A 24,803-nucleotide genomic window follows, 5' to 3' on the forward strand; every position below is an offset into this window, starting at 1 on the left:
CTTTTGTWTCTGATTGCTTCTCAATTTATCTCTTTATTTCTCCTCCTCTTACTCTGACACRCTAGTATATTATAGTCCCTTATCTCTCTAGTACCACATCTGTGATGCTAAACGAATCCAACAACAGAAAAACACAGTTAAGAGGAACGTCCTTACGCTCCGTAACTGCTTTCTGCTAGTCCAATGGCCTGACTACGTCTTGCAGACTCTTTGCTCTGGTAAACCTTTTTTTTTTTTTGTAACAACTTTGACATAAATCCTTCTTATGGCATAGCTTCACAGCTTTTTATGCACATGCTGTAGGCAATATTCCTTTTTACTGACATCCTCACAAACAGGTTTCCAATTCCTGCAGCATATACCTTTGGTTTAAAAAATCCTGAACCACGTAACTACATTCAAATACTTCTCATGCTCCTGCTCCCTTGGTTGCTGTCTCTGTGTGCTGTTCTGTTACAGAATACCRTAGTTGGATTCCGTATTGATTCTTAGGATTAAATTGGTATCTTTTCTTTTGAATCTTTTGCCTAAAGTGCTTTTAAATCTTCCAACCTAATAGTATTTCTGTAAACCTATTTCTAGGTATCGGCACTTCAGTGTTGAGCTTAAGTTTTACAGCAGCCATGACTTTAACCATAAAAGGCCTATTTTGACACAGTACTGCAGAATTTCTTACCTGCATTCCTGTACTCACTGAAGTCAAGAGTTGCCCTTCAGCTTGYGTGCTCTAGAACTACATGCTCCAAAAAGGCAATCACTCAAAGGGATGAGAAATTGCTTCCCTTCTGGCTTATCCCTCTGTGACATTTGACCAGCTGAAGGCAGTTGAAGTCACCCAATATTACTGCCTCATTAGGCTTAGCTGACTCTTTCATCTCCTTCAACGTTTTGGACTCAATATCCGTTTCCTGATCAAAAGGCTCACCAGTGTAGCCCTAATACTGCTCCCCCAGCTCTATGACCTAATCTGTCCTTCCTGTTCAGTTTATAACCAGGTATTACACTCTCCCATTGATTTTTGTCATTCCAGCATTCTTCTGTAATGGCTGCTATGTCAAGATCTCTTTCTTTGCCAAGTGTTTCAGGTCACCTGTATTTTCCTTTACACATCTCATGTTGGTATACCGACATGTATAGATTTTGTATGCATTCAGGGAAGTGGGGACTTGGCCACATGCCTTTTTTGTTTTAACTCTTAAGTTCAACACTCTATTACCTTTCCAGAATTTGCTTCTAAGGCCTCAATTGTCCCTCCTTTGGTCTTGCAGAAATTTTGTTCTTGTCCCTTACACCTTTTGCATTACTGACATCCTTAACAGATGTCTTTAAACACTCTGAGTCCTCATTTGTCAGCTTTTCCTCAACTCCTGCATGAGTAACCACACTCGTTAATTTTCTGCGCCAGCAATCTATTTTTACTGCAGTTCAAGACAACCTCAGAAGTGAGCATAAAAGCGCTAAGACTTCGTCAGAGTTCCAGGGTAGTCTCCAGGATTCCTTTAGCAGTCTATTTTACTGGCACAGAATGCATCTGCAACAGTGGGCTCCTCTTGGGCACCTTCTGAAAGCTCGTGCATCAAGCTCTGGCCTCACCATCTTTCTCCTTGAGAAGCTACTTGGTGAATTGTTTTGTGACCAAAACGTACCAGGTGATTAATGATTTAGGCAACTTAATTTCCTAAATAGTCTTTCAAATTCAAATAATTGAGGTAATATCTGATCCTGATTATTTAAACTAGAATTCCCATATTAAATGTTTTACTGCCCCTTTGTACTTACTGCTACAAAATAAAAATGAAGAAGTCATTGCTGCTACATCAGCCATAATATAACATACAAAACAAAAAGAAATTAAATAACCTAAAAATATTAAACAATGAAAAACATTTGTGACAGAGTAGAAACACCTTTTCCATTGTCTAATCGCCAAACACATACTTATTCTAGGAGAAAAAGCACTAAATTCACAGTCTAGGTAAATATGAGACAGCTGCTAAATACGTCTATATAAATCTCAAATGTTTTCATCAGATGTATTGGAAAATAATGAAAGAGTAAAAGAAGGCACTTTCATTTTAATCGTAGATCATATTCCAGCAAAGAACCAGTACATTAACTCTTATGGAGAAGCAAGTATTTCAGAAGGGATATGGTATAATTAATATTTAGAATGAATAAGCAGGAGATTAGGAGAACAAAGATTTATAACTCAGATCAAAATATGCAAAAATGCAATTATTCTCTAATTAACTACATAAATGCCCTGATTTTCAAGCTTGCAGACCTGACCCTGACTTCCAGGGCTTTATAGGTGCTCAAGAATCAGGCCCCATCTCCCAGGCACTCCAGCATAGCTCCCTGACGACCTCTTGCGCCATCAGTCTGGAAATGTGGCAGAGCATCTGTCCTTATCGGTTAAAAAATATATTTACTTTTCAGATGTGTTTTTGTCCTGAGAACTGAAATGTGATAGTAAAACCACATTTGGGATGGCTTTGAATGTGTAAATCCTAAATTCGCAGAAAAGTTTAAGCGGAGATGGTTGGCCGGAGTGCTGTTTGCACAGGAGAGCTGGCTCATCCTGACAGCAAGCCGAGGTGTGGCTGCACTCAAAGCACTGGCGCGGGGATCAAAGAGCCCGTCTCCAGCTGTGGTGCACCTTTAATGTATAGCACCAATAACTCCACACTGATCACCTGCAAGGTGCTAGAGAAACAGATTGTTTTTATTACTCCAACAGGCTGAAATACTGACTGGTATTTCTCCTTTCACTCAAAATTACTAGTTATTTATTGCTAGCAGTGGCATTAAAAGTCACTGGTTTTGCATAATTCCTTTTCCGATTTTAGATTAATACAAATACTATATTTAACATTTAAATTTTATGCTTACAGTTTCTCTGATCAAAAAGCATCGACAAATCTAATTACAAACAATTTTTTAAAATGCATATATAAAAAAGAACAGAAATGTCCTAGACTGCACATGAGCTGTATTATTTGGATGACAAGAATGTCATGTGAAAGGCTTTTATTTTATTTTACTTTATTGTGATTCAGCTTTCATATTAAACAATAACAAAATAAGTTTCCAGATGTATTCCTTGGTGCAAATCGACTTGCAAATGTAAATGAATGTAACTGTATTCTTAAAGTAGTAATAAGCCAGAACCACCAGGCTGTCAAGAACTATTTTCCCTAAGTGGGAGACTGAGGAGGAAGAAATACTAAATGCCCTTCCATTGCCACTGTTTTCATACCCATCCTGCAGATAACTCATGTGTTCATTCCATTTGAGGATCATATCCAGACTTCTTGTCTTCTCAACACTTTACCCAGCTGTCTGCCTATGGGGCTGGCAATGATGAAGAGAAAATTCTGATGGTTTCCATGGGGCTTTCTAGAACTGAGGTTTTCTGAAGGGCTTTTTTTTTTTTTTTTTTGCTGTATGATCTAGGGAAATATTACATGTGGTTAAAACTTTGTATTGAAAACACAGTGAGGTGTTTGTCCAACATAGGAGAACAGTTATTTCAAAATACGTAACCTTTAATAATCCTGAATAGTAAGAATACTTCTAACAGTTCTGTTATAGAAATCATATGTTTTCTCAGATAGGCATCTATGTTATGGCAAAAATATATTTATAGAGGGAAAAGAAATCTCAATAGTGAGGGAATCTCAAATACTCGCAAAAGTACTGCTGGGCTAATAGTAAGCAAAGGAACCATTAACAACAGCACTGTAGCATCACACTAATATATCACTTGSTTTCTGACAGTCCTTTGGGGCCTCACCTGTTTCTCCCAGTACAAAGTACATAATCAGGATAGGTTTTCCAATCTTGCACGCCACACTGAGTCCCCAAGAGCCTTCTTTTAAGTACTCCATCCATCTTTCACCTGCCATGTAAGTGTTGTGGTTTATTTACACATCATTCCTTGTTTTGTTAGAGCTGGTCTGTCAGCTCGGAGTACCTGCCCCTTCCCAGGACTGCAAAACTTGCTCATCCACAAAGGAATGCCACTTAACGCTGGCACCTGCTTAGTGCTGCAGAGTGCATCCAGATGGACGCCTCTCCCCACAGCCTGCTACAAGCACAGCTTCTCTCCCACCCCACCCCTCTCCTCAGAGGTAGTYTATTCCTACAAACCTTTGCAGTGACTTTCGTAATCCTGCAAATCGGCAACTGCAATCATGGTAGGACTTCAGGCAAAGGAGCACAGTGGCGAAACACAGGTAGACTACCACTGGTAAACTGCGCGCTGTTCAGTTTGTTTGGTTTCCCCCGCCCCCCCCCTTCATGTTTTATGTCCTGGACAGTCAAAAGAACTTTCACCAACAGTCTCTGGCACATGGAGATCTTTCCTGATTTATACTCTGCCTTGTTAACGCTGGCTTTGATGAGAAGAGCCTTTAAGACACAGAACTCCTCACTATGCATACACCAAAGCACTGGGATCCATGAGTGCTACTTGCAAGACACAAATTCCATACTTYGGTGGAAAATAATTTCCTCTTTCTGTCAGTATCTTCCACTCCTTTCTAGCACTCCAGTCCTAACCTATTTTTATCCACTTTTTTCATTATTAACATCTAATTTCATGAGCTTTAATACCTAGCCATAACACTTCTCTCCAGGCTGCAGCAGGGCAGAACAGGTATTTCAGAGCCAGGACAGTACAAATGAAAGAGGTGATTTGTTGCAGAAACATCTGACCTTAAAAATTTTCCTTGTTCAAAAAAATGCTCGCAGTTTTGAAAACACTACATTTTATAGTTATTTGATCAATAATGTGCACTAAATACCCTGTGAGAATGCAATGTAGAAAGAAATTCAGTCAGATACTGAATATCTGACTGCGAGCAGAAAAAAAAAAAAAGACAATACAAGTTTTTAAATACAATAGTTCCTATGAACGCCGGTGCCAGACTTTCCTTGCTTCAGAATGAATGACGTTATCCCATTAACCTTAACAACGGAAATACAAGACTCAAACTTACAAAACACAGTATCAGCATTCTGAGTGCTAAGGTACACCAATGCACATTTGACATGATATTCCCATGCCAAAATATCGCTCAGCTGGAAAATATACATTAATTATTTCGTGAAATTAAATCTTTGGAAAGCACTGTCTTTTTCTCAAACCTCAGAAATGTTAGAGATTTGGAAAGTTCTAGATATATACCTAAAAACATACAGAAGTTTATGAAGCATGAAATTTTTGCTTCAGCACTGACCTTCCACATTTTGTATTAATTTGTGGCCAGCCCTGGCATATAAATGGTCTAAATTTTGTTTTGTCCTGCAGGTTGCTAGCAGGGACACCTACGCTTGCAGCTAAAGCACTTGTCTCAATAAACTTTAGGATCCAAAATTCCATGTGGAACTATCACAAACATTATTCCTGAAAACTTACATTCAGCAAACTACAGGCTGAATATAAGCCATATCAGTTTCTTACAACTTGCTTTCTTTTTCTCTGTTCCCAATACAATCATTATCAGAAATGTGGAGAGTTCACACTATCTGTACAGAGAAATAAACTTTCTCAGCTCAGTAACTGTGTGACCATACACTAGAAAAACAGCTTCATACCTTCTAAAGATTAGCTGAATTCGTATTTGGGGCCTTCTGATGAAAATGTCACTAGCTTATTATATATTATGTATTTTCTACGAATAGCAAATATATCTAGTAATCCTGCAAAAGGATTTTCTTTTTTTCAGACCCACTTTTGTAAAATAAATCTCTTTAGCTCCTTAGAATACAACGCAGGCCACAACACATTTGCATACATCATCTCACTTCTGTATCAGAGCAAATATCTGCTCTACTCTTCCGGACAAAACCAGGCAATTAAAGAATGCTGTAGCTGTTAAATTAAATACGGTGGGGCTAGCGAATGAAGTCAGACCACTACTATCACTGATGATTTGAAATTATTTTAGTTTACTGGACTGATCACTTGCTGTTCAGAACTTAATTGGAAGATTATGATATTAAAAATGGTTGGTATTTCACCCCAAAGACAGAGTACTGTAATGCTTGACATATTAAGCAAGTTTAAAACCAGTACTATAAAACAATAGMGGTGTTACTTTACCATAATCTTTTCTTTTATGTGCACATCACAGGATGCTTTCCAAAGAAGAAATATATTTCCTTGTACCTCATTCATACGTTTCTATACCTGTATATGCAGTGCATTGATAATGCAGAGCACAAAATTAGAGTTTCCTTGTGTCAAAACAAATTATTGTATATATATCTATTAGTTTGGGTTTTAAAGTTGCCTGATGTTTTATTCCCCATTTCTCTCCTTAACTGAGTTAATGGAAACATACAGCTTGAAAGAAACGTTGAAAAGTCAAGCAGTAAAAGGCCTTTTACTCCTTAACAGAGGCACATGAATGTYGAGTCAAAGTAAGATCTGACTCAGACTTTCTAAAAGAGTTGAAGTAATTTTCAGGAGTGTTCATTTGACTTTTATGTTTGCACTGTTTGGTTTTTGTGGCAACCAGAAACCAAAGTACCAAAAGAAGAATTGGAACGTGGAAAAAAGGTCACAGAGACTGACTTTCASTGAAGGGAGGACAACTGGGATGATGACACTTTACTAGGTTAAATAACAGCCATGGAAWAAATTGCCATACAATATTTAAAGAGCACCAATAGCAACAAGAAATAGGAAGCAACTAATTAGGGTGATATACTGGGCTATAACAAGATGAAAATGAATTTGGGAAATTAACACCATTTAAACTTCCTGTTGCTAAGATTTACCTGTGCTTTTTTAGATAGACAGATTTTTTWAAATTTTTGAGACTGAAGTAGGCAAAAATGTTAGAAAATAGACTATCGAGAACAATTCTGGGTTTTCAGAAGATTAGATGTTTGGGTGTTGTGATCYCTGGCATCTAGGTTCTGTGATCTTGTGACAGGCCAATATCACAGTATTTCCGGTGAGGATGAGCCCTCCTGGGAAGCAACCYTCAGAGAACTTCCAGCTTAATTTCCACATCAACAGATATTAATTGGCTTCAGTTATACAAGCTTTTCTAGAATCTTATCAGAACCAAATCTGTAAACTGGCAAATGTAATACCACTATTTAGCTAAGACAAATAGAAAAAAGTATGCTTCTGACATTTTCCCACTCATGCCATCTTATATCTGAAGAAATATACTTTTGCAAGGGCTAAAATGMTCTGTCTTTGTGTTCCTACAACGCTCAGTCTTCTGACGATACTGCAGCTGAAGATGTCAATATTTGACCAAATCTGCTTTTGGAATAAGGATTATACTGTTCACAGGACTTATCTCATCTTCCACTTTCTTCCAAGTACAGTAGAAYAGAAATGATAAAAAAACAGTTGCTGCATAAAAATAATTTACAGTAGCTACTGACATGTACTGTACTAGAGTATGTGACTTGGTGAGTTAGTGAAGTCAAAGAATTTCTCATTGAAAAATTAAGTCATATTCTGGGATCTCTTGCTCTGCTGTGCATATTTGGGATTTGGGAAATTAATTTTTGGCCCACGTTCATCTCCACAGAAGAACCTTAGAACAAATACATGCCTATCACGAAAATCTCATGTGAGTGTTTAGTATTAACTGAGGTGTGTTCAGGCCTATGTATATCAGTTCCTTATCTGTAGAATAAGGGAAATAATATTTCCCCGATTTCTCAGCATAGTGAAAAGCACATGGGGTACTGCAAGATACAGAAGGGACAGAGATCTAGAAAAACAACTGTAGCATTGGGCTAGCTTCARATCAGGGAACATAAGTCGTCTTCTTTCTGATTTATAGCAGTAGAGGTGAGACAGGCTGCCAAAACAAGTTTGTACTATACAACAAAATGCTTGGTATTGCCGAAGTTCACCGTCACTGCTCGCATATATCTACTGGCACGGATGTTCCTTATCAGCTCTTTCCCTTTCACACACAGGAAAATATTCAAAGACTTAGAGTCAGTACTCAGTGGGTTGAAGGAAAAAGCAGTAATGCATTCAGAAAATGTAACCTGAATGAGTGGTAAGTGCAAAAGGTATAAAAGGACTGCACAAAGGTGTCTTTAATCTAGTTTTCCCTTATAGCACTGAGAAATATTCCATCTTTAGTTAAGGCTCTTTTGATAACAGGCAATTGACAGTTAAGGCCTGCCAGCACTCTCCCTTAATCCATAAAAACACACTTGAAGAGAAAAGAGATGCTCAGACCGTCTCCAGAACAAACTTGGAGTTTTTTCAAGTTCGGCTCGTGGAGATACCTTACTTACAGTTTTGCATAAACACATCATTCCAGAAGACAACATCAAAGACAGTACAGCTGTCTTAAGTCTGCTGCTTGCTTTTTCTTATTATTATTGCTCAGCTATTTAAGGCAATTAAGTCTTTGCTGAACTTCATGGAGGTAAAGCACGCTAAAGCTGGAAAGCTTGTCAGTTTTAAGGAAAATGGCACATAACAAAAAATCAGTAGAAAAGTTCCACATAAGTAACTTGGTATCCATGTATAGCTACAAGATATTTAGCTTACATTTACCTTGTGTTTGATCGCTAAATTGTAGRTGCCTAATTTTGATTGCAGTTTATTATGGGAGAAAGTAGATGAGGCAGGAATCCAATTTGCTCGCTCTGAGATGGCTCCACAGTATGACCTCATATGGTAAATGGAGATTTGCTTCAAAAGCTCTAAAACGCTGAGATAAATGCACCCGCAGTTGCTTAAAGCTTCACTGTAATTAGGTAGGAATAGTTTTACAAAGAGGAGAATTATGCAATTGGGAACCTGGACAAGGAGCTGTGTAAGGTAATCTAGGGCTGCTTGATGATTAGYGAGCAGGACAACAGATACGGCTTCCACTGACATAAACAGGAGCCAGAGCAAGACCCAAACCGTGCTGGGCTACTGCTGTTCAGTCAGGTTTTGCACTTTAGTCTGTTAATGATGAATCCCAGATGGGCATTCATAGTTGTCTCTTGAAAAACTGGAGTAGTAAACACATTTTATTCATTATCATTCATCTATTTAGGTATAAGTTCTAAATGAAGGGCTAAAGACAGCCTTCAGGCCTGCAGAATATTTTTCTTTCAACTGCTAGTCAGTGATGTTGGACTAATGTGATTCTGTCCTTCGCAGTCAGCCCCTGAATCTTCCTCCTGAAGTACTCACACTTTTCTGTTTGCAAAAGCTGTCGGTGGTCAGTGTTTGAAACTGGTATAAAGTTCAGAAACAACTGATCTTTCAAAGTCCAATTAAATAAACACGTTTTAGAGCTTTAAAACCAATTATTTCATCTTAGAAAATGTATAATCAAAGAACGATTTGAGACTGTAAATAAAACCAAAAACYTTCATAAGCCTCCTCTTAGTCCAGTTGGTATTCTCATAGCAAATCTATGAGACAAACCACTCTAAAAGCACAAAACAAAGGTCTCTCTCCTTTCTTACCAGCAGAAATACTGAAGTATGATCTTTCAGATTTAAAAAACAGTCCTGTTTTGATGGATTGTGAGCCAAAGAAATGCTATTGCTACATTGTAAAATTCTGTATGTTTCTTAGTAAAAAACAAAACACAATAGTTCATAAGCCTCATATTTTTGTGTTGTGCTGGGATGTCTTTAGAAGTATATTCTCCTTCTCTTGCTAATTAATGCCAAGACTTCTAAACGAAWTTGAGAACAATATGAAAACCATATGTTAAAATTTGACAGTTGTGACCAAATGACAATAGAGATCTGTTAGTTCTCCATTTAACTTTGTAAATATGTGGTAAAAATGTTTCCTCAAATCATCATAAGGATTACTGAAATGCTCTTGCACATGGAAAGACAGAAGTCTCCAAATTAGCWATGAAAATGGCATTAATAGAGTTAGCAAGTAAAGGAAGGAAAATAATACAAAGAAAAGACCTATAAGATAGGCAATAAAAATTCAATAGCATAATTTTATAGTTAAAAAAATGCGTTCCAATCAAAAATGTAAATGTGTTTCTCTGTCTCTATTAGCTGTACCTTCCATATAATAATGTGGCATTGAATGTAGATTTCAGAATTTGATCTTCCATTTTTAATAATGTTTCTCTTCATCTTTGAATATCACTACAGAAATGCCAAATGCTTCACAGCCATGTCTTCCACTTGCGYACACAGACATTTCAGAGTAAAAATTATTTTTATTTTTACTTGAGGGCACCAGAAGAGTCTTTCTCCTAACTATCACCACAGATCTGAGAGCAGATACAACGTGCGGGTCATAGTCCTCATGCTCTCATGCATGAGGTCCATAGGCAAACTTTTCAGTGGAGACACAGTCTCATTCTAACCCTCTGGTTATGTTGAAAACATGTTTTATCATCAAGATGTGCTGGCTATCTGGGCAGAAGCATTCAGCTCCATCTTGTTTAAATATACTTGTTGATTGATGGGTTCTAGCATGGTTTTCTTGAAAAAAAAGCAGACATAAAATTGTTTCTGGAATGCTCTTGAAAAGTTCTGAAGACTTCTCTCTTATCCGCTTAAATATTTGTACTCATATGCAATGTTCCAGTTTTTATGTATAATGCATTTTAAAGTTGGATTTAAGCCTTGAAAAAGGATTAGTTGAGCCATAATTCTGAGAAAACCAGTAGCTGTTCCCTAGGCAATCTGAGTAGTAAATAAAATATCTGTGTCATTTTGCAGCACTGAAACTAGGAGGTCAGCTGCCAGAGGTTGCACTCTCTGAAGGACTGAGAGAGGATCTAGAGGAATGGCAGATACCCCTGTAACTCCAGCTTGATAATGCCTGCCAGTAGTTAGTTTTATGCACTAGCATGCTAGGGTCATGGAGGAAGCCTGTGGTTGTTCCAGAAATGTTTTCCTCTCAGAGGAAAAAGTCTCTAATGACATCAATTACAAAAAGAGAAAGCTGAAATCACTTCATAATATACAGTAAATATATTATTCTAAAAATGGTGGCACTCAATTCCTTCTGTAAGTAAAAGACCAAAATCAAGACTTCCCTTCTTGGCCTTGAACAATTTAACTAAAATGGTATTTATCAAATATTTGATAAATGTTTTGCATATTTGCAAGGAAGAARGAAAAAAAAGAAAAAGAAATAAGATTGTAATGCAATCTTTGAAGCTCCATGTATAGAGGAGCTACACCCATGCTTTTTAACACTTTCCATTCCCATACTCCCATGTCAACTTGTCCATAATTCAGTTTGTTTAGGGAGGCCAGTACTTGTGTTAATGTGGCCTAATTAATAACAGCCAGAGTTAATTCTGCTTTTTTAATTCTATGAATCCTTGCAAGGATCTTTAAAGCACTGAGAGGAGATCTGAAGTGGGGAGTAAGAAGGGAGCAAAACACATGGTTTTCATTTGGGGGGAGGGAGTCTCTTACAAAATTTACTTGACCGCCGCAGGCAACATTGAAGGATTAAATGGAAACTGGCTGAACCTTAGCTTCCAGTTTATAAAGAGCATTTACTCTATAAAGTTTCCTTATAGCACCTTTTTACATAATGAGCTTTAACTGAATTCTGTCAGCACGGAAAGTGGTGCATATGGTTTAAGATGTGCYTTACTTCAGGAACTCAGAAAGGCTGCTTAAAGGACAGCTTGAGTCTTGAAGAGGTGGAAGATGCTGGACCCTTCTCACGTCTCCACCTTTCATTCATGGACCTGAATGCATCTACGGCAGGATGTTGATCTTGTTGGCTTCAGTCATCCTTTGCCTGATTATTCACACACTATTGCACATAACCCTCATTTTCCTGAGACAATTCTCCTATGCTATAACTGACAAGAGTAGTAGTAAGGAACTGAACAAGTACGATTCCTTGTATCGCTTGCATTTAAATTTTGTTCATTTTTAATTTGGCTTTGTTTTTGTTTGCCCCATTCAAGTCCCAGAACAGTTTTATCTATAATGATCCTTTCTGAAGTCTACTTGACTCATCAAGATGGCTACCTCTCCCACTCTCTCATCTCTGTAGACCTTCAAGAATTTCCTATGGATTCAATTTTGCATGCATACCACTGGATGGTACTGGGAAAGGTAATAAGAATATCCAGCACCAAAATTTATGGTCCTCCCCCCTTCTCACCTACCCCCCCCCCTTTTTTTTCATTTTGAGTCAAATTCAGATCCAGATTATTATGAACAACAATGATAAATGAAATTTTGTGCAATTATGCCTAGAAAAAAACAAAGAAAGTCTTTTGTTTCAGGCACTGACAACAGAACCTCTGCTGCTATTCTAAGTAGACACAAAAGCCAAGAGACTTAATCTTCCAAACATTTTAAAGTACGTAAGTAGCTTTATCCATGCACAATGTTCCTGGGATCTCAAACTAAATATGCTATGCAAATATGCAAATGGAACTGARCTTCTATTTTCAGTAAAAAAATCTAAAAATCAGTAGAATTAAAATCTATTTTTCTTAACAGGAGATTGTGGGGATTTTGAAGGCTTCTAAAGGTAAAGGGGTGTGTGGGGGGGTGTATGTTATACAAGTAATTGATTTTTCAATTCGATCTTCAAGCCCAAAGGATAAAATGAATATCTGCAGTCAAATGAAGTGTTTGTTTTGATCTGAAGCTACATACTGATATTCATGTTCTGATAAAGTATAAATGAACTTAGTTTCAAAAYGTTACTCTGAAAGATCAAAAGTTCTGAAGTGCCACATTCTAGACAACCACAAAGAATTACTGTGCTGCTTTTTTTTTTTCAGATGAATCTATTTAAGGATTTACCATATAGTTCAGGCTGAGAAATGCCGTTATCTGGTAAATCAGCTATTATTCATTTGAACTTTTCAAATGTGTAAATATTATTCAAATTAATTCACTGAAATTCTTTCTAAAGATTACACATACCTAACATCACTTGATTAATAAATCTATAAAYGTCTTAACAAAAATAAGGAAGGACTATAGTGAGGTAAAATATAGACAAATGTATAGTACTAAATTTGGTTTATATTTTTCAGTACAGAAGTTGGAATAAAGTAGAAATGAAAACTCTATTAGGACAAAGGAGATGCAACAGCACAAGCAGGTGATAGGGAAAATGAACCAGTCAARGAGCATTATAATGATCCATGTATTCTCCTTTTGTTTGTTTGTAATTTGGCAGCCAGAATTATTTCCTTGAACTCCGTCACACAATTAACAAAGTTACTGGCATACTAACTCAACGAAAGGGGAAAGAATCAATTTTACAAGTGTAATATAAAATGTGGTATTAAAACTGTTTTCCGGTAGTAATCAGCACTGTCTGATGTGCAAGTAATTTGTTGAATGCCAAAGACACTCATGTCCGGTTAACCCTTGTTGGCTGCTTTTGCTGAAAGCTGCGTGTCAGACCAGGAATCTGTTTTGGTGAAACGGTTTGTGCAGGAAGGTAGGCAGCCTGCTTCCACACTGCACGCATGATGCCTCTTCCCAGCAAACACCTTTTCCATTCCGGACCTCTGCTCTAAGAAGTCCTCAAAGCTCCACTGAGGGAACACAGGGGGAAGAGGGTATATCCCCCTCCTCAAAGTCTCAGTTCCCAAACTCAYAAATTAACCAAAATGGAAACAAGATGAAAATCACTCTCTCAGCTAAATTAATAATCATTTATTTTGAGCTAAGTAATAACCGTATTTTGTCTTTCTTGTTCCAGGAACTCAATATTCTCTGGATTAGATAAAAGGGCCTCAGATAATCTAAGCATTACCTTTTCCAAATATTTCCACTGGGTTATGAASGGACATGAACGAGAAGAACGAGCCATCGTATGCTGCTTTACAGAAAGCCTAGCTGAACCCCAGCTGCCTCCCGGCAGCCCTTTACTCTGACCAGGCAGCATACAGGAGGGGACAACAAAGCCGAGAAGAGCCCTACATCTCCCCAGGTCAACTCCACCTACTGATCTCAAGAGCGGAGAAGCAGCGCTCGCAACCCCTTGAGGCCCTTCGCTCGCCCTTTCCTCCGACGCCCAACCCGCAGGAGCGATGCAGGAAGCGCCAATGCAATCATGCTGGGAGGGGAGCTGTGTTTCACCCTACGAGAACGCCCTGGAGCACACATGCCATAACCCAGCCCTCGGTTACATGCCAGAGGCCACACAGGAAGTAGATGGCACAAGCTGGGAAAGACCTCCGGCTTCCTGGTACAGAGACCTAACCCTTGATCATAAGACCACCCTTTCTTCTTCCTTAATCCTTTATTTTATTTTCAGAAACATGATAGATTCTAATTCAGCTTGTAACCCCATTAGTGCTGCATGCCAGTCTCCTGCCCATCTGCAACAGACCGCCCTGCAGTCCTGAAACCGCTTCAGATGGCACTTTGTCAAGCCACACTAATCAAAATGAAATATCTCTCAATTAATTATCGCCCTACAACCTGCATTCCAAGCCCTCTCCCTAATTGACAATTACTTGCCTATTCTTCTTCACAAAGCCTGGAGTAAATTGGATAATTTTAGCATTCGTTTTATTTTGACTGTTCCTAAATTTAACGTGGGAAACTCTTCGCACCCCTCTCCCTTTTGGTAAAACAAGTTAGAACCCATGTCTTCACAATTAAGTTTTCAACAACACATCAGGAAGGTCATTGCCTCAGCTGTTTATTGATCTCATTATTACAAAAAGCATGCAGTTATGGCTATGTCTGGCCCTTTATCATACTTTTTCACATCATTTTAGAATGTTCTAAACAATGTATTCAAAATAACTTATTTAATATAGAAAATACATGTATTAAGGCCCCCTCTCCAATTTCTTCCAGATCAACATGCTGCAAAATATTTCCCAGTTCATATTAAATACACATGAGAACATTTGCACTTATGATTAGGAATCAGCTCTTGACCTTCTAAACTTGTATTGCTCCCTGATGAATGCTCTGGTTCTAATTCCCCAGAAGGCCACGACCTGCTCTGTATCCAAGGTCAATTAAAATGAAGTCCTTAAAGCTTTTTCATATGAATTCTAACATGTTTTCTAAGAATTATAGGCTCAAATTTAACCCTGCGCTGTATAAGATTTTTCCAAGACGTGTTTCTGGTTATTCCGAGCAGCTGAGCATGCTGCCTTTTCTATGGTTCCTTCCCTGCACAAACCAGCCCTTCTGGCTTATCACCTTCCCCTTCATCACTCACTCTCTCTCRGAATCACAAGAATTAGAAGCGTTACAAATCTGGTCAGCCATCAAGACCATTCGCTTACATAGGCCAGTCTGTTTCCTACAGCGCTGTTCATGCCAAAGGTTTCCCAGTCCCGTTTCAATGTCATATGGTTTAGTTCATAGGTTAATGGGTGGCATTCAACAGCTCTTTTCTTGATATTCAGTCTACATTTTCCCTTTCAAAAACTCGCTGTCATCAACCTTGACTCAAACCACCTCCCTTGCCTTTTATACTGCTTCAACACAACGATTTTTTTCCATTACTGTGTAACATCCCTGTTTACATATTCCAAGATGACAAATATGTGCAAGAGTGTAAAGGCACTAGAAAAGCTTCTGGTTGGGCAACTGCAGATATCAAGCAAGCAGAAAAACCTCACAACCAGAATTCAAAACTGTTAGCAGAATCAGCAAACACATCCAAGGAGGGACRGCCCGAATTGACGTAAATGGCCCAGTTGGGAAACGCACAGGTGATCAGAAAGGAAACGAGTCAGAGGACTGTGGGAATGGGCTGTGAGGTCTTGAAGAGAGGCAGCTGGAGCTCAGAGTTGCAGAAATAGGTAGGTAAGGTAGAGCTAGCAGAGAGCAGGGAGCAGGCAATAGCTTAGATAATTCCCATCAAGTAGCTTGGCTGTAGCACGACAGAAAAATCCCCACCGAGCACGCACGTGAAACAGCCAGCCAGGTGAAACACAACTGGAAATGCTATCAACCCCATTTGACAAACTGCGGGCCTGGAATAAAAGAGATCTCAATTACCCTAGTGAGATTCAAAGGCAAAAACACTGTCTCACATTATAACGCGCTCCTAGAATAACTCTAAAGAACACAGAACGGTAACTATTATATGCAGCAGGATTTGGAGGGAAAGGCAATATCTTTTATTAGCTCAACTGATATAGTTAGGAAAAAAGAGGCAAGCTTGCAAGCACACAAGGCCTTTTTTTCTTTTTTTAGTATTAGGTCTTCTAATTGTTTTATGAACATTTTAGTACAACGTTCTTGCCAATGCARCATCTTTTATTTAAGAGAAGGCAGCTAGCTTCATTACAGCATTATTTAACTCATCCCCTTTACAGATTTTAGTTCACACTATGGCATCACAGAAGCTGAYCAGAAAGTGCAGATGATTTCAGTGTCATCAAGATTTAATCCACTGCCTTGATACATTTTAACCAAGTTTGCTCTTTTTATAAGATTTTTTCAGCTTACCTGGAGATTTTCAAAAGCACCTTCTGCATTAAGGTTATCCTGTGCTAACTTATCACCTATATGAACAGCCAAAACAGCTTTTCACAAAGTGAAATCAAGAGAAGAAAGCAGGTAAAAAGGAACACTATATATTTATAACTGCATGCAACAATGTATTTTACTTATAGTGCACTTAAGTGCTAGGGATTTAATAAACCTGTACAATTAAGAGGTTTTTTATCTGTAAAATAATAAGATGGGAGTAGGGAGAACCTTACTATCTTATCACTCTGTAAGTCTGTTACAAGTCAGGCTGACAATAACATTTCCAATATTCAGCAACGTCTATACATACTCAGCTGGCATGCAGGTGTTCAGCTAGTAAAACAGAGATATAGAAATTTGCCAGTTAGGCTGAATGCTACCAGATGTTTCTAAGGAAATTAGAAGGAAGGAGGAAGATGCACTGATACAGGTGAAAAGAAGCACCTATCGTCTTTGTTTCCCTGGTATTTTGAAAGTTTGCATACTAAGGAGAATTTCTCTTCACGTTTAAAAAATGAGTATGGCAGTGAATTTGCAATACACTGCATACAATTTGAGGGGCAAGACTTTAAGAGAGCTTTACAGAACATATAAAAAGCAACTGTAGAACTGCATCCCTATACAGCAAGTAATTYTAAACACGGGTGATTGAAACGGAGAGAAGTTAATGGTTCAGTTTGAAATGTGGTGAGTAACCAAGATTTCAGTTGCTTTAGACATTCAGTCACACTAAACACAAGATCAAGGGCAATTAATTCAAGTTTTCTTGTTAAACCAGGAATAAAGCTCAATAAAACCCAGGGCTGAAATCTGATATCAATTATAATAGTACAGCACTACAATAGCTCACCTGACATTATATCTGAACTTACGCTAGACCACAGCTCCAGGTCCCCAAGTGCCAAATCTGCTCCAATAACAAATTTCAAAAGCACACATTTTTTAGACAGTAGTTTCACCAAGAAAATCTGTATGGTTTATAATCGTAGTCCCCACTTCCTTTTGTTGTTTCAAAACCCTGCCTTTATCAGTCTCATCAAAGCTGCTGTCCAGCATGAGGTTGCTAGTAACTACAATGAAGTGGCGATGCTGTGGATTTCCTTGTAGCTGAAGATTTTCCAGGGCTAGGCAGGTGACTGCAATTTCCATCACATCAGGACAATTATTTTTAAGAACGGAAGGAACCTTCGCCCTCTCTCCTTTTCCTCTACCCCTCCCAGCTTAGCTTGCACACCATAAGCCACAACCTTTCAGATAATACTTTGCTTGTGAGTTGCAACATAACCAGTACTACAGGAAATTGAACCGCAAGGCAGAAAAGTATTTTTTTAAAGGAAACTCTACTGGAAAACCTAAGCCTGGGAAACAGATCATGGAAAATCCTCTGAATAATTCTTTACCTTTTGAACAGGGAGATGATACCATGGGTCCCTGTAGAACAGGTTTTCAGAAACAGTCCTTAAAATGTGTAAAAAATGGAGGATTTCATTTAATACAAGAAACACCCTCCCCAGCAAACAATGCAAACTGAGAAAGCTGAGAAATGAATTTTAATTTGTACGCACTGCAGATCTCCAGAATATCACATTCTTTTCATTCTCATAGCAAATTCAAAACATAGAGAAGGATTCTCTCTTTTTCTCAAATTATGAATTCCTAAACAAAAACTTGAAAGAAGGAAAGGAAATCTAACTTTAAACAAATAGGAACCCAAGCTTTGTGCCGCTCACACAAATATCCCAATTATTAACTGAGAATGATAACTACTTTCACAATCCCTTCTTTTCAGTAGAGCTATTCAACCACATCAAAACTTCAACAATTACAGCACTGGCTATCCAAGAAAGGCCACCACTAATCTAATGCAGCAAAAGCATTTACAGCCTCACTTGCCTGATGTCATTGGCTGACTGTATACCATTTATTTACACGATTATTTTCAATAAAGTAAATGCAATGACTAAATTGCAGAGCATGCTAAACTGGCAAAGGAATGTAACAACTCCTTCAGAATCAATCTGTACCAATGGTTTTCTCTCAAAGTCAAATTATAGCATAGTTAGTAGACACTTGGTTATCACTGAGGCAGTGATGGAAGGCACTCCTACTTCAGCTGACGTGAACACACTTTTCCGTGCATCCTGTTGGAAGTTACCTACACAGCAGTTTACTCTGAGCACTTACGCCAAATAAGCAGAGATGTTCTCCCACTTAGCTGACCAGCAAGCAGGAGTTGCTAACTTTAAGCTATCATGTGGCTGTACATAAGGCAGAGGGGAATGAGCAGGAGGTGTCTATCTGATATTTGGCAAAAGTGATGGTCCCTGATTAGTTACCAGTGCACATCAATGAACTTCAGAAAAAACAGTCAGCACYGAAAAAAAAAATGTACAAGAGGCTATCACAGCAGAGATGTTAGGTCTCTGGGTATGTTTGCTGTTCTTGAAATGAGTTTCATTCCCATTTGCAAGAAAGTCCCAGGTAAAAAGCTTGTCTCATGTATTTGGCTGCTACATCATGGTGTACATGAACAGGGAACATTTTTCAAGCACTGTATCTTAGACTGCACATTTTGAAGAACGGTTAAATACATGTGGCTTACAGGAAAATATTAACTGCCCTATTTCCTCTTGCCCCTTAACTTAAAATAGCATGGCATAACTAAATTTAGAAAATGACTTGAGACGTGCAAAATGGAGGGCCATAAAAGGGTCTAATTTTCAGGAAGTAATTCCTCAGCCTTTTTTGGCCTTTTTAATTAGAATTCCCTAAAAATTAGACATTAATAATTATTCACATGATTTTATATTTTCTTATTTTAAAGCAATTTTTTTGTTTACTGAGAGCACTAACTCCTTTCCTTTTATGCCACAACTGGGTGGAATGAAAATATAGAGATACCTAAATGTATCAATCATTTCAGGAGGAGAAAACTGTCCAAGTGTATCAAAATCACATAAATCTTTACTATTACTCTCAGAACAGATATCTTTTTTCTAGATGTTAATCAAAAATCTATACGGGAAACCTAATGTACCTGCCTACCAACTGCTGAGTTAATCCTGCTTATATTTAGAAGTGTGACCTCATAAAGTTATAATTTTTCAAAGTATGCAAAATTCTGAATCCTGGAAGTCAACAGTAAAACTCCCACTGACTTCAATGGAGTCAGATTTTCACCTTAATGTTCAGATAATATTATTATACATTGCATTTCTACAGGTTGTATTTCTGGTGCATCTACAGAGAYCTGCTTTTTAAACAAACTTCACTTATTAATACAACAACTCCAAGAATATAAGATTACTTCACCTTGGACTGAAATTCGCCTTCCTTTTACAAGCCTAGCTTTTGTGTGTGTATAGTTAGTGGGCACTTGAGCTATTCAGGAGGTTTTACTGCTAAACAGAGCGTATCAGCTCCTCTGACATTAGGAAAGAATAAAATGTTTCTTCTTCATGTGGCAACCCTGGTTAATCCATTATGAATCTACTTTAAAAATGACYTGAATCCTCTTTTCCTGGAAAGTGATCAATCAGACTATGTGACAGATTTTAAAACCAATGTTTGCCTACAGGCTGAAACGAAAGCATAAAGCAGAATGGYTTTGCTTTTGCCTGCACCAAGAGTACACTTAAAAGTTGTTTTGTTTTGTTTTTTATTAAGGTGGCAATGCTGGAACAATGGTTGGAGGACATTACTAGCGTCTTTTTGCAATGGAACTCCCACAACTGTGAAGATTAAAATCATGTGAAGTATGTGTCAGACAGGGACTGCTCAATAATGAACAACAAAGCTGAAGCCACTAAAAATATAAATCCTCAAAACTGGAGCTCCTTTTGAAGGATGGAGGACAAGGAAAGTAGTATTTCGTAAATCCACAACCCAATAGTAATGCTCTCCTTGAAGCACCTATATGAGCAGAACAGAAAGAAACCTACCAGCACATACTAGCTCAAGCAGTTTAGAAGTTTCTAAACTTTCCACAGAAATCAGTAAGAAATTTGCCATTGTCTTGAGTTGGATAACATTTACTGAGCTCTGTTCCCAGTTTCTACTTCTTATTCATGGAAACTCCCACTGAAGCCAATTAGAAAGCACATACAAAAAATAGCTCAGGTACTGACCTCACATTTAACCTTTTGGAAAAATGAGTCAGGATCTCAGACTCACTGTAATGACAAAATGTTACTTGAACGCGATCCCAATCTTATTCTCAGTCCCTTCAGTTTTCACATATCACGACAGGACTAAAAGACAAAAAATCTTTGATTTATATAGCAACTGTATAATTTTAATACGTGATCAGTCTTTTTCATAYTGTGACATAACAATATTTTATAATGCTAAGAAAAAATTAATATGGCTTTTGTATTTGCCTTAAGTGGGTTACTCAACAGCACAACAATAACACAATACTACCATAATTTTGTCATCATGATTACTGGCACTATCAATTAAAAACATCTGTGGCCATACAGACAGTGATAGAGACAAGCAAATTCCCTTGCCCTGAACTGTTCACCTTGCCCAAGTGCTTCTCCTTTGCACACAGACTTGGTATAACATAGTTGCAGTGGTAAAGCGTTAACTCTGCACAGGGTAATCATCCGTTGCCAGGTGTAAAGCACTACTACTCTAATAAAGCATRAAACAAAATTTGGCTCCATTTGCTTTGAACAAACGAGAGAGCAAGCCTGCAATGTCCGTACTGTACTGTTCCCTTCAGCATAGCTTTCTGTGATTAYAATGTTAAATGTAATCCCACAATGTTAAATGTAATTCCAGTTGTTAAATGTTCCATTAAGCAGAGGAAGCTACTATTGAAAACCAGTTAGATTAAGCATTCACCTGCCCCTCAGAGTTAAGGGCAAGTTAAACTTAGAGCCAAACTCCCAGTTACTTGTTGCTATATCAAGCACAAAACAAAATTAAACAACATCCTAAAGACTAAGGAAAATCTGCAGGTACTGGAAAATACAGGTTAAAGGAGAAATTAGGCTTTCATGTCCCTAACACTTCTGAAAAAAAAAGTCAGAACTTACACTGTGTCTGCAAAAACTATAGAATTTATTTGTTAAACAGAACTAAAGATTCTGCTTTAAGAGGAAAGTAAGTGAGGAGAAAAGAAATTTCACTGACATTGAAAGAGAGAGAACTACAGTAAAAGTACTGACATTCAGGAGCTTGAACTGATCATAAACTGATACTATAAGACCAAAGCATAGTGCAGTAATAGGTCTCTAAATTCATTCACCCACGCTTCTTGCTACCAGAGCAAACAGCAGAAATTCACATAAGCAGACAACTAGCTAAGCACATCCAAGTAGCTGAAATGGTGAAGCTGAAGATGTCAGTTAGTCAACGATAGACTGGAAAACACAAAGGGATTGCTTATGTAGAGTTTTGAACCTCTGTAATAACTAGAACCACTTTGACTGCCATAAACAAATTGAGTGCCGGCAGAAGATGCCAGACTCCCATTCCTGGAGATACACATGCTCTGTTTATCCACAGAAAGGAAACCCACCCTGGATACATTGGTTCTAGCCAACTACCGCCCAATGTGAAATTTCCCACGAACAAGTCGACAGAGAAGCTCGTCAAAGGCCAAGGACATTCTCATCTAATTGAGATTAGGCTTTTAGACACAGCACAATCTGGAGTCGAGCCAAGACACAGAACCGACACCATTCTGAGGAATATTCTCCACCCATCAATGGGCAAAGGACAGACATCCGTTCCCATCATCTTGAACCTCTCTGCAGTGAGGGTAATGTGCTAAAATTATTTGAGTCCTTCCTGGAGAGACGCCCAGTGAGCAGTGACAGGAAACTGTACCTCTACCACTGGACTGCTCAGACCACTTGGGCAATTGCAGAAGCMAGGAACTGTGGAAATCACATTTATCCCAAATATCACATCGTTCACACAGTTTTTGTGTGGTATCTCTACCCCACCCTCTCTCTGCTTTATTTGGACTGTGAGCTCTTTAGCTACAGATGATCTACACCTCTTTGTGTATCCAGTACCCGGCATAATCAAGCACGTTCCTGGCAGTTCCTCACCACAACCTAACGTTCCCAGCAGTGACCGGATTTGTGGAGTTTCAGAAGTATCAATTCTTCCTYGGTTTCTTTCCAACAGTTACATGGAACAACTAGTTGAAACAGTACAGACTAAAGTCCCAGTAATATACAGACAACACACAACTTTATCAATCCTTCGCCACGTGAATCATATAACCACTACAACAGAGCAGCTCCTGGAAGATAAACAGAGAGAAAATGTTCAGGAGTTTGTAGCCCTCTTTCTAGGCCTAGTTAGTCAGTGAGCACTGTAACTGTACRCTCTGTTTAAGCTAACCTCTGTTTTGACCTGAATCACCAGCAATGCTTCTGTCATCCTGAACCAGGCAGACTCTACCCGGCGTTTGCTGATAATGCCAGAGCCTTTTACGTTCTTGGCTCAGCTACCAACAATATCCGATTCGACATAGCTGGACATGGACAGTGACTCGGAAATCCCAGCCAAGGTAAGACACAGCACATCTCCTCAGAATCACAGCTCTTACACTAGACCCCCACTGAATTTCAAATTTAGTTCAAAAGATCTCATTTCTTATATTCAAGGTACTTGAGGGCCTGGGTACTTAGGGGCTCTTTGTACAAGAAGGGTCAATACTGTATTTGTACAAGGCAGGCTTCTTCCTGAATAAACTGTGGTTACAACGATCTCAGTCCACAAAGATACAGTTTTAAATATTCAGGTAGAATCCAAGCCTAGACTTGCATACAATTTAAAATTAGAAGTGCTCTACCCAGAGGTTTTGCACAGAACTATAGTTCCACCACTTAGTCAGCCTGAGAAAACATTTTCCCATGGACAGATAAGAGATAATGGAATTAAATTCTCCGGAAAATAAGCTTCACAAAACCAAAACGTGATCTTCCACATTCTTTGCTCTTGCATCCACTAATATAAATAAAAGGAAACTGCCTCATATTATACATATATATGTATATGCATATACATGAATGCACATACAAAGTCATACATATTATAGTCTGAATATGTATCTGTTTAGATACCACAAGCACCAATCTATTAGTGCAAGGCATCCATGAAGGGGAAGAGCACAGCAAAAGAGGAGGGTGCAGGCAGGGACAACAGAAAGTTTCTCTCTAGTACTCTACTAGTGTGTTATAATTTTCCATTTCACATTTAATGCATTAACTTATATGCATTTCTTTAATCTGTAATTCATCCCTCACTTAGAAAAAGACCACAAAGATGTTTCCAAGTAAGTAATACCATCTATTTTTCAGATGACTTTTGATTAGATCTTTGAATTTTTATGCATCTTCCTACACAACTTAATTCAATCTAGACTCTCAACAGACTTTCCTTCATCAGTACATGAATGAAATGCTTCTGATGCTTCCATTTATATACTGGTTTGTAAAGTATTTCTCTGTGATATTTATGACTGGATGGTCATGAAGACACATGCATCAGGCTGTGAAATAGCTTTTTTCTTTTTAACAATAAAAAAATTAGGGAAAATGAGCAAAAAAGATCCAAGCTACATTGTGAATTTCAAGTGATAATTTGGAATAGCTGTTGGTGAAGGCTCAAACCATGGAAAGTGAGTTTGGAGTGTTAATACGACATTCAGAAATCCAATAACAATCTCCAATACTCTCCAAAGCCAGTAAGCCAGTGGAGGTAAAAAAAAAAAAAAAAAAAAAAAAAAAAAAAGTCTATACAGATTTCATAAGACCTGAACACTGAAATGTTAAGCAGAGCACCTTGGCTTTGTTTGTAATGTGTTTCATACTCATAACATACTAAAAAGAAAAATGAACAAATCTCATAAGCATTATTAGTAGTTGTTGTGGCTGAATTTTTTAAACATTACGTACACGTCCATTGTGAGAGCTTACTATACTCCCAAATGCTTCAGGTGAACTTAGCAAATACTTAAACTTAGCTTTTTTGCTCTGCTAGAGAGAATATTTACATAATTTTTTTGATAAAGGTGACTTCTACAAATAAGGACTATGTATCGGAATTTTAAAACATCTGGAGACCCCTCCTGAGAACCATACCTGACAGAAGGAGCTGTAACGCAGTCTGGGTTGGATGAACTTGTGTGGGAATTTGGGAATTACTGGAGAACATATCTTGCAGATTATATATATAATGGTACTGACATCTTAAATATAACAGAGCAGCGCGAGTTCCTCAGGGACTGGAGCAGGTAGAAAGGTAATCTTACATGTGACATTGTTTGTTTGCAGTTCTTTGGAATTGTAAAGGAAGGAAGGAAAGGTAATGGCTTTAAAAGGACATTATTTTGTTGATCAGCAGTCTATGGA

The 24,803-nt window shown here is 38.1% G+C and overlaps 1 protein-coding gene across 2 annotated transcripts in view; it reads right to left on the minus strand.

Moving 5' to 3' along the window:
- The window catches only part of SUGCT (succinyl-CoA:glutarate-CoA transferase), a 332,460-nt gene that overhangs the window by 59,187 nt on the left and 248,470 nt on the right, over window positions 1-24,803 (minus strand). The window lies entirely within an intron of this gene.

The sequence above is a fragment of the Rhea americana genome, unplaced genomic scaffold, assembly GCF_003343005.1.
Source record: "Rhea americana isolate MKP2758 unplaced genomic scaffold, rheAme1 scaffold_62, whole genome shotgun sequence".
Lineage (NCBI taxonomy): Eukaryota > Metazoa > Chordata > Aves > Rheiformes > Rheidae > Rhea > Rhea americana.